Source organism: Carassius gibelio, chromosome B21, assembly GCF_023724105.1.
Source record: "Carassius gibelio isolate Cgi1373 ecotype wild population from Czech Republic chromosome B21, carGib1.2-hapl.c, whole genome shotgun sequence".
NCBI lineage: Eukaryota > Metazoa > Chordata > Actinopteri > Cypriniformes > Cyprinidae > Carassius > Carassius gibelio.
This window is the reverse complement of record NC_068416.1, coordinates 19,835,506-19,847,478: the sequence shown is the minus strand read 5'-3', so window position 1 is coordinate 19,847,478 and position 11,973 is coordinate 19,835,506.

Sequence of the window (11,973 nt, the reverse complement as noted above, 5' to 3'; positions counted from 1 at the left end):
AAAATTAAATAAAAATTTAATAACATGGGAAACAAAATAAGGGAAACCCCTACCTAATTACATATTTAAATTAAATTAAATTAAATTAAATTAAATTATGAATTGATAACCGAGAACAAATCTATATTTTAATAAAAAACTAATAAAATAATTTATGTAAAATAAAATAAAATTAAATAAAATTAAATATTAAATTAAATCCGAGGACAAAACTATAACTCTGAATAAATTTTCTAAAGAAAAAAATACATAAAATCCAACGACAAAAATAAACCAACTATTTTCATTAAAAAAAAAAGCTCTGAATACATTTTATTGAAAATAAAATAAAACAAAACAAAACAGTGGAGAGGGGGCAAACACGTACTGCCCACATGAGCACCAAAGCTCAATGCTTTGCAGCACATGTATTAATTAATTTGTATGCAAGTGTGTGTTTGATCAACCTTGTGGATGCAAGAACAAATGATTAATTATTCTAATTGAAAATGTAAAATAATAAATAAATAAATAAATAACACGGGAGTGTGTCAGGAAGAAGTTTGATTATGGGATATATGGACAGAAACAGTCAACAGTTAGGTGGAATACAAGAGTGGAAACTAATTAATGAAACACCAATGGCATAAAAAGTCACCATATTACAGAAACTAAAGGTGTTATCGCAGCACAGAGACTCATGTTCCACCATTACATTTTACATTTAGCTGATACTTTTATCCAAGGCGACTTACAATTGCTATGTATGTAAGAGGTTGCACGCCTCTGGAGCAACTAGGGGTTAAGTGTCTTGCTCAGGGACACATTGGTGTCTCACAGTGGGTCGCTCACACCAAAGGCATGCATCTTATCCACTGCACCAACACCATATGTAAATTCTTGGCCGATGCAAAGATATGACTATAGTTTGCCACTACTATCAAGAATTCAGCTGCACTGTATGTGTTGGCACTCCAAGTGAATGATGCAACAAATCACAATACCAGCGTTATAATGAACGAAGCAGTCTAGACTGTAAGACAACATGTCTACACAGAAAACGAGTGACAGACGCAAAATGACAAAACTTGTTGCATGCTAGTTTCGTGCAGTGCAAATCAACAAATGTGCAAACAGTGCAAGTCCTGTTTTGTTGTGTTGCTTGCTGTTCAAACTTCACAAAACTCAAACCGTATTTAAATCAAATTCATTCCCAAAGGGTTTCACAGTTTATGAAGCAATATATATATATATATATATATATATATATATAATTATTTATAAAAAAAATATTGAAGCAAAACATCAGGATATGCAAAAATGACTGAATTGGTCCATAATGACACACAGCAAATATTAAAAGCTCAACAGCAAAAACTAAAAACTGGATAAAGATTCCCAATCCACACCCAATTATGAACTGCAGCAAATATACACCATAAATGATTTATCTGAAATTATTTGTTTTACAAGATATTGATATGTATTTACAACAAAATAATGTTTCAGTCTTTCTACTAAATGTCACATTTAATTCAGTGTTACTTGCCATTTTTTGTAATTAATTGTGAGCTACAAGAAATTTCTGAGTAAATTATGTAAATGGATGTAATTATGTAATTAATGAAATTTATAATTGTAATTTTATTAAGTGTGACAATTACATGTAAAGATCAAATCAATATATTGAAAGCATTTAATCATCTAAGGAACGCATTTTTATGTAAATATTTAAACTCTGACCACATTATTCTGGAAAATAAAAATACTCTCCAAAAAAACAGACCAGCATTTTTAAATTTTATTAATTAATTTATTTATTTATTTATTTATTTATTTATTTATTTATTTATTTATTTATTTATTTATTTATTTAATTTTATTTTTACTTTTTTTGTTACTGGACATTTTAAAATCAAAAAGTATCATGAAAATCATTACTAATACCAGGTCATTTTATTAGCTGCCCTCTCAATCACCGTGGCCCTTGAGATGCGCAGTTTGAGTATCCAATCACACTTTCACATATACACAGAACCAGAAGGTTTCTTTTTGCATTTGTGATGTTGTGCAATGACCCTTCCATATTAAGCCTTGACATTGGACCTTTATCAGTTAAATAAACCAGCCTGGTCTTCTGGTTATTCAATAAAACTACAGTCCTATCGATCTCCGATAGCATTTTGTACCAGGGGTACTAGGTTTTTTGTTTGTGTGTGCGTTTATACGGTATCGGTGTGCATCTGAGGGGCTGCAGCGTTTCATAAATCATTCTAGGAGACAGTTGTGAGCAAGCCTTTCATCTTATGTGGTCCCTGTGTGTTTAACCCTCTAACCATGAAGGGTGCTAACCCAGACTACACAATCACATGACTGCTGCACACACACACGCACACACAACCACAGGACCCAGAGTGGAAGACAGGATGAAATGAGCAGTTGAAGGTAGAGAAAAGATGGGAAAAAACGGAAGAGCGGTGGTTGAAAGAGCGAAAGAAAGGCCCTACAGCATAGTAATGTCAAACGAGAAATGGGCTCAGTGAAGCACTGAATCTCGTTCCAACCAAAATCACTGAAAACTGCTGCTTCCATTTCAAATAGACTTACCTGTGTGTTTCACTTTCTGCTATTAAAAAAATTTGGACTATTGTGAAAATCGCAGTATGCTAAAAAATGTTTTTACTAACAGACCTACCAATATATGTGAAAATAAATATAAAATTGATGCTGCCATCTTTCCAAAGTTATTTTAACCCCATATAACCTGTATTTAAATCTCATCTGATCCTCCTCTAAAAAACAGGAGATTACGCAGTAAATATTTTTCCATGACATGTAATCCTTTGAATTTCATTGTCATTTGTGTTAACACTATATGGACCAATTCTCACTATTAACTAGTGTGTAATATAGCATGCATATTATCAACATATTGGCTGTTTATTAGTACTTATAAAACATATATTCTGCATGACCACATTCTACATCCCTAATATTACCCAGTACCTAAACCTAACAACTACCTTACTTACTTACCCTTACTATTAATGGGCAGCAAATTAGGCAAAAGTGAGTTAATGGTTTGTTAATAGTGAGAATTGGAATATGAACAAAACCAACAATTTTAGCCAGGAAAGTTTTTGAAATGTGGTTGATTTGACACAGAATTACCCATTTTATAAAGTGCAAAACAACTGCTTGTTTTGTACAAAAACCTTTGAACATGCAGCCAGGGTGTGTGCTTGATCATATTGATGGTTTGATTAGTGGTTTGATGTCTGGGGGTGGTTAATTGGAGCCTTGGCTTTTCAGTGAAAGGGGTGAGAAAGGTCATCGCTGAAGTCCGCAGAGGTGAGTGGCATTTCCTGAGCAGATAAGGGGTGCGTTTCCCAAAAGCACCATTAGCTAACTATGGTCGTAGTTTCGTTGAACTCTATTGGTAAAAACAGAAAGTTGCTTTTTGTAAACGCACCCCAGGTTGGTGAGACAGGGCTGAAGGGAGCGAGTTTACGGTGGGAGAGGTAAAGGAGTGAAATGAGGGTGTTAGTTCAGCATCAAGGAGGGTAAAAATGTCAGTGTGTTTCATCATCCCCTCCCAATACAGTACACACACTCGTATGTGAGCACACACACCAAGAAAGAGCTGTGTAGGAGTCATAGCTGTCAAATAAGCACTCATTAAAAATTGGTCAACCATGCGGGGTTGTGCTGATCAGCCAGGAACCATGGGTTACGATCCAGAAAAGGGAATTATCAGTCAGAAAGCAAGGTTACAGAATATTTCACCAATGCGGACAAAGTTTTTGTACAACTAAAAGAAACCCGCTGTGAGTTTCTCGCTGCATTTATCCCAAAGCACAAAATTGAGGTTTAAAATAGGCAAAATAAATTGTCAGAGGGGAAGGTTACAAAATATTTCACCAATGCAGACAAAGTTTTTGTACAGCTTAAAGAAACCCGCTGTGAGTTTCTCGCTGCATTTATACCAGAGCACAAAATTTAGGTTTAAAATAGACCTTAGCTCATAAATGCAAGTTATGACACACTTGGGACTATAGAGTTTAATATATATAATATGACATTTTATATATAATGTATAATTCTTAAATTGTATTTAATTAAAGTTTTACATAAAATAAAAATAGTTTTAATAGTTTAACAAGTTTTTATTAATAAATATTTTAAATTGTGTGTGTGTGTGTGTGTGTGTGTGTGTGTGTGTGTGTGTGTGTGTGTGTGTGTGTGTGTGTGTGTGTGTGTGTGTGTGTGTGTGTGTGTGTGTGTGTGTGTGAGTGTGTCTTTTCTGCATACATCTGTGTATCACTCGATTGGACTCTGAGTGTATCTACACTATCAAAAAAGGCAAAATTCTCTCATTATTAAAACTCCTGAACAGACAAGAGGGTCAAGCACTTGCAAATCCATCCAAAGCTGATTGATTTTGATTTGCCTCATTCACAGCTCCATTCAAAGAGCATTGTGTGCTCTGACGTATGCCGAGAATTATACAAAGGACCTTCGTGAGAGCGAAAAAATCCTTTGCAATCAATTGCAATCGTATTCACATAAACGTCAAGCAGAATAAAAAATAATAACAAAAAAAAACATCATCAGCCTTTTCTTCTGAGCTCCTAATTATCCTTCATTTTCACAAATTCATTCTGGCTTTTTTTTCTCTCATTCATTCACTTTGCTGCCTGTGAACCCTTCATATCTCTAGCTCTCCACTGGGTCATGACCTCTTCATTGCAAAGTGGTTTCTGATCGGTGGCTGAAATATGTGCCTGGAGTGAGGAGAAAAGGACTCACTGTGGAGACAGGGAAGGTTTCAGGTTATTCATCTCTGCATGCTATTGTAAGGTAGAATAGAGTACTCTATGATTATACACATCATACCTCCACAATGCATCTGCAGAATAGGTCTAAGCATATGTTGTTATACTGGAAAAGGTTTACTGTTGAATTTGTGCAACAGTAAAAAGTAGTGACTTGTTCTTTGTGTGTATTTGTAGTGGCACTACTTTTCAAATCATGTTGATTTTCTTTAAACAACTTACTTTAGTAATTCAGAAAAGTGAATGACCCTGGACTACAAAATCAGTCATAAGGGTCTTTTTTTTAAAACTGAATGTATACATCTTCTTTCCATTTATTGCAGGGATAGGACAATATTTGTTCGAGATACAACTATTTGAAAACTATTTGAGAATCTGAGGGTGCAGAAAAATCTAAATATTGAGAAAATTAAATTTAAATTGTTCAAATGAATATCTTAGCAATGTATATTACTTATCAAAAGTTACGTTTTGATATATTTATGGTAGAAAATGTAAAAAAATATCTTCATGGAACATTTTGGCATGAAAGTAAAATTCGATAATTTTAACCCATATAAGGTATTGTTGGCTATTGCTTACACACATACAAATACACACACACACACACACACACACACATATATATATATATATATATATATATATATATATATATATATATACAGTACAGACCAAAAGTTTGGACACACCTTCTCATTCAAAGAGTTTTCTTTATTTTCATGACTATCTCACTGAAGGCATCAAAACTATGAATTAACACATGTGCGGAATTATATATGGAATTATATACATAACAAAAGTGTGAAACAACTGAAAATATGTCATATTCTAGGTTCTTCAAAGTAGCCACCTTTTGCTTTGATTACTGCTTTGCACACTCTTGGCATTCTCTTGATGAGCTTCAAGAGGTAGTCACCTGAAATGGTCTTCCAACAGTCTTGAAGGAGTACCCCGAGAGATGCTTAGCACTTGTTGGCTCTTTTGCCTTCTGTCTGCGGTCCAGCTCACCCCTAAACCATCTCGATTGGGTTCAGGTCCAGTGACTGTGGAGGCCAGATCATCTGGCGCAGCACCCCATCAATCTCCTTCTTGGTCAAATAGCCCTTGATGCCTTCAGTGTGACTCTACAATTTTCATAGTCATGAAAATAAAGAAAACTCTATATATATATATATAGTTGCAAAGTTTAGAAATGTATCCTTCTTTTGAGTCAGTTCTTTTTTTAAGGAAAGGGTCAAACAGGTTTAGCAACACCATCTTAACTGATTCAGTCTGAATCATTTGAACACACTGAATCTTTTAGAGCAGTTTCTCATTCAGTAAAACAGTAACAGGATACTTCACTACATAGATAACAAAAATAACACTGAAATGGATATGTATATACAATCCATTGCAAACAGATCTGCAAATTCAACTTATCATTTGTCTTGAAAATTTACATGGCAGAGTAGTAGACATTTTCACCCCAAAAGAGTGTAAAAACTAACAAATGTGTTAACTTAATTATTTTTTTTACTTTACTTAAAGCTGCAGTCTGTAACTTATTTTTTATAAAAAATTATCCTTTTTAATTATCCTTTAAACACATAACCAGCCCGGGTTCAAAACTATCTCCTTACCTTTGCCCGATTCATTATGGTAAGCTTGTAATAATGTTTTCTAATTTGACTGGTAAATTAATTTCAATTTACAGGTAACACTAATACACATTTTATACATGTGGTCACGCAAAGTTGATATTGTTAACATCAACAATTTGAGAACAAATTATAAAAATAATTTGCATCTTTTATTGTGATAGAAGCCAAGCGATTGTTAGATTTAATCACCATTGGTAATGCAATTTATTGTAATGATTTTTTTTTCTCTCAGTTGGTCAGAACAAAAGTGGCAGACAAGTTATTTACTTGTTCAGATGACAATGAATATCCAAAAAAAATATATATATATATATTATTTGGGTCATACTTCAAAGACGCAAAATCTTTGATTCCTAAGTTTTCTCTCCAGTTAGGTGACTGACAGCCACACATACATCTCAAAACATTGGATTCATCTATGCTGAGGAGCCATGCCGACGCACAACCCACATAAAGATAATAATTCAACAAATAACTGTAATTGCAAGTTTCAAACAGAGAAGGCAACAAAGAAACAAAATTACGGACTGCAGTTTTAAAGTGGTACTGTTTGTTTACCTTACTGGTGTAGTGTTTACCTTACTGGTGTACTGGTGCCATGTGACCAGTGATGTCATCAAGGTTTGGATTGAGAATTTTCTGATCGGCGGACATCTTTTGTTGAAGAACTCATCTGATAAACAATACAATTTGGGAGTACTAACACAAAATACATACAGCATACGTTTAACTTTAATATAATATCAAGTTCTTTAACATTAAACTCAAAGTTTTGCATGTTTTATCAATTTTTTTTTATTTTTTTAAAAGGCTGGTCAGAGACAAAAAAAAAAAAAAACGTTATCGCATAGCAGTAAATGATGAATAAAGTCATTAATGTACACTTCTTTTTAAAAATTGTGAAGTATTTTAAGAACAAGTCGTTGTTCATATATTGCTGCGGCAATATAAAGTGTCAATCAATATACAATTTGTTATATGGTCTATGTCGTGCAACGTAAATATATCCGCACAGCTTTCAGTGTTTGAATTATTGCTAGAGTGATGAAGAACGACTCAATGAGAAAATAAACTGGACTTGCTTGATTGATGGTTTAAAAGCACAGATAGATTGATTCTTTAAAAGCACAATAATGTGACAGAAAACTGAGCTCGGCACTTGTGCGATGGATCTCTGTGCACGAACTTAAGATGCCTGTCAGCATTAAAGTAAAGCATCTACAGTATTAAAGTAAGTTAAAGGAAATGTGTTCTGCTTCGCAGCATTTTAATGATCAATAAACACACAGTTATGTAAAAAATAAAATATACCAATCTTTTAATGATGTCCTTACAACCTTTCTGGGTCTTGAGCATGGTTGTTGTGTTGTTTTGTCTATGCTGGGTTTGAAAGCTCTCGGTTTTCATCAAAAATATCTTAATTTGTGTTCTGAAGATGAACAAAGGTCTGATGGATTTGGAACAACATGAGGGTAATTACGACATGAGAACAGCCACCGGCTCAGCACCCTCCTAATTCCACTCACTCTTACGAATCTACACCCCCTCCAGAAGTCTGAGATATAAGAGTGAACAACACCTCGTGGTGCCATCACAGAGAGGCATAAAAAAAATCTCTTTTCAGAAAAGTGTCATTCACTGTTCCTGGTAGAATGATCTTCTGACCCCATCCAGAATATTGAATCCCTGACAATTTGCATGTGACAGCTGAAAACTCATCTCTTTCATCGCTATTTGACATTATCCAAAAAAAAAAACAAAAAACAAAAAACAAAAAAAAAACCTTTGCTTTAGCTTCCCTTAATCTCTTCCTGTCTAGCTTGTGCTAATCTGAACAAAAGCTGAGACCTTGGATTCCAAGCACTTCCTGCACTTATTTCCCTCTTTATGATGAATTGCTTATTGTATTCCTATTATTGGTCGTTTGCTAATAAATATAAATGTAAATTAATTACAGAATTAAAATTTTGGGGTGAACTGACCTTTTATTTTCTTCATTACAGATGTTAAACAAATAAGCTTTTTCTGTAGCATTCTGCCCAACAAAAATATTGTTTGTTCAGAGTTAAGCACAGCACTGTATTCATTTACATCCTTGGTTCATTTACTGTGAACTGTATACAGAAACACTGTCAAATGCCAGCAGCATTCTTCCCACACATATTTGTGACTTGGAATGTGACTTTCTAATGTGACCATTCATTAACCATATTGCGATGTATATTTTGTTTCAACATATTGTGCAGCCATAAAAACACAGTTTATGTGCTGTTTCTAAAGTACAATATATCTTCTGGTATCGAACCAAGGTTTGATAGTTTTTTGTTCCTTGGTATTTGCTGTTGCGTGTCATATGGGACCAGCAGCCCTGTGATTCCCAGCAGTCCTCTGCAATATGATTCACCAAACAAGTCAATATACTATAAACATATGAAGGCTTCTGCCTCAGAGAGCGACAGAGAGGCTTAGCAGACAGCTCTTTTGATTTTCATCTCATTTCAAGTGTAGATAAAGTACCTGGTAATGTTTGTGCCAAACTTTAAATTGAGGCACTTTACACTTGATGTCCCACGTGGGTGTGTGTATATGAGCATGATTGTGCAAGACAGAAAGGTCAAGCAATGTCTGAAGGGATGCCAGCTGTCCATCTACAAGTCTGATTTACTCATAACACAGACACAATATAAAACAAACCGTAGAGTCACTCACGCACAAATACACAGTATACACGCATGCACATAAATACAAATGCTTCCCACTTGAGCTGCAAAAGGTCTGACAAATGTCAGAAACCAGGTTATGAGGTAGAGGCAGAGAATATTACAGAGCGATTGAAGTTAACGTGGGTTGGAAACAAGGTTTGAACGAGAAAAGAAGGAAGAATATTTCCAGCTGTGGTGTGTGGCTCAGGATATTTCCATTAGATTCCACCACCCCATGTCTTTCTGCCTGTCAAGTATGTTGCAAATTTGACAGCAGGCTCTAAAGATTCAGTTTGAATGCTGTGCATTTTTCCTGACACCTAGACGTGTTTACGGCAGGTGCTGGAGTCAACCTGCTTTTGGTTTCCTGAGTGTGTATCATGGGGAGGAAGGATGAAAAAAGCTGTAACACTTGACTTGTGTTTTACTACCGCAGACACTCTTTCATCACATACACTCACACACACAGAGTCCTTTAAACTATCGCTATCAAAACTGCAGCCAGGAGAGGAAAACTGATGCTTGATGACAGATGATTAAAACGCTGTGTAAAATGTGATTTATAAGTGTGTTGTGATTGACCTCGTCTTCTGAAGCATCTTCTGAACACTTGTGTGTGGCTGAATGAAAACAAAAAGCATTTATTTTTTTCTTCTTTCTGTATATGATTTATTTATTTATATAATCTGCACTTTTCCACCTTTTGCTAGTTTTATTCATAGGAATGGGGGGAGGGGTCAAAAGCTACATTTAAATTCAACTCTTACTATTTCTGTAATATGCAGTATGTGGACTGTAAATAGCAAGAGAGTATGTAAAACCTGGATGACCTGTTACATTTGTTTAAATCCACACTGTATCATACAATGCATGACTCTGCATTACCATTACAGTATGAAGAATGAACCTGACATGTTATGATTTTTAACATCTCTTGCATTACTGATTATTTGAACAGAGACTGCCAAATGCTGTTAACACATTAACACCAAATTGGATTAGGAATGCAAATAACTGTTTGTTTTTCCATGATGATGTCTGGCTTAATTAATCATGCAACACGATGAGGTCAATGTGACAAACAAAATGAGGTTATGTGATAAGGAAGCAGACTACTTTTTGAATAACTGGGATAAACGTTTCTCTATTTTAAAGAAAAAGAAAAAAGAAAAGAAAAAATAATAATAATTAAATAAGTCAAAAATGAAATCAAATTAATGACTGCCCACCAATATTGGCACCCTTGGTAAATATGAGCAAAGGTGGCTGTGAAAAATAAATCTGCATTGTTTATCCTTTTGATCTTTCATTTGAACATGTTGCAAAATTATTTTGAAAAAGGGATCAGGTCGTTGTCCTGATGGAAGATCCAAACATGATCCATTATTAGATTTCTTACAGAGGAAGTCTATTGGTATTTGATTGATTCCATGATGCCATGCATCTGATCAAGACGTCCAGGACCAGGCACAACATTAGACCCACAACATTAAAGATCCAGCAGTATATTTTAACCATGGGCATGAAGTACTTATTATCCCTGTTTGCACCAAACAAATCTTGTGGGTTGGCTGCCAGAAAGTTATTTTTTATATTTCATCTGACCATAGAAGCCAGTGCCGTTTAAGATCCAGTCAAGCCAGACAAATTAATATGCTGGAGTTTTTTTTTTTTTGTTGTTGTTGTTTTTTTTTTTTTTTTTTGGATGAGCCATGATGAGTTTTTTGGATGAGTTTTTTTTTTTTGAAACTCATTTGAACAACATGTGGTGATGCAAGGTCTATTTGAGATAAATGGGTAGAACAATAAATGTATTCATACCGAACCATTAAGGTACGGGCATCTCTGTTCGGTGCATGACAATTAAGACAGGCAATTCACCCCCAATTCAGAAAGGGGCACCCGCAGCAATGCAATGCTGTTTGATAACCGGCCGCCAGCAGAGGAACAGCAAATGCCATGAGTTGCATACTTTAAAACATAGCCCACTAGACTCACATAGGAATATACTTCTTTCCGAAATGGTGCTTTGTGTTCTTGTATCCTACCGCTCTCATTTGGCACAACTCCAAATATTCCATTATATTTCCATATTTGCGATGTAAAGTATCTGAATGCTTTTGTTTATTATGTAAATTAAAGGCTTTGTACTTCAATGTTTGGTTCAATGTATTTTATTCTTATAAAGTACCAACTGCGCTGTCAAGTTAGAAATGCTGGAACTGATGTGTTTTGTGTGTGTGTTTGTGTGTGTGTGTGTGTTTGTGTGTATGTGTGCGTGTGTGCGTGCGTGCGTGTGTGTGTGTGTGTGTATGTGCACTTGCGCCTGCCGACTAGTGATGGGTCGTTCTTGAACAATTCGTTCATATTGAGTGAATCTTTAATGTGACTTGGGAAGAAAAAGTTCTCAGAAAGTGATTCATTCAGTCGCACATGCACAAAATTCTATAGTTTCTGTAGTTGAATTAGGCCGCATGTCCACCAAAGCGCTTTTCCCTGCAGCTAGCATATTTTTTCAGTTGTTCTCAATAAGAGCGTCACGTTTTTTTAAAACACAAGGAGCATGCTGAGTGCTGAGCATCTTTTTCGTGCTGAGCATTCGGGCGTTTTCTCGTGCCGAGAGTTGAAGAATGTTCAACTTTGGATAAAATGCAATTTTCTAGTCAGCTAACCAATCAGAGTGATCATGATTGGTTAGATCACACAACTGTCATTTTGTCAAAGCAAGGACCATAGCAATTACTCTACATTGTGTCAACATTTTAGTCAGAAACAAATTATATACCAAATCAGATACAGGAAACAGTTTAG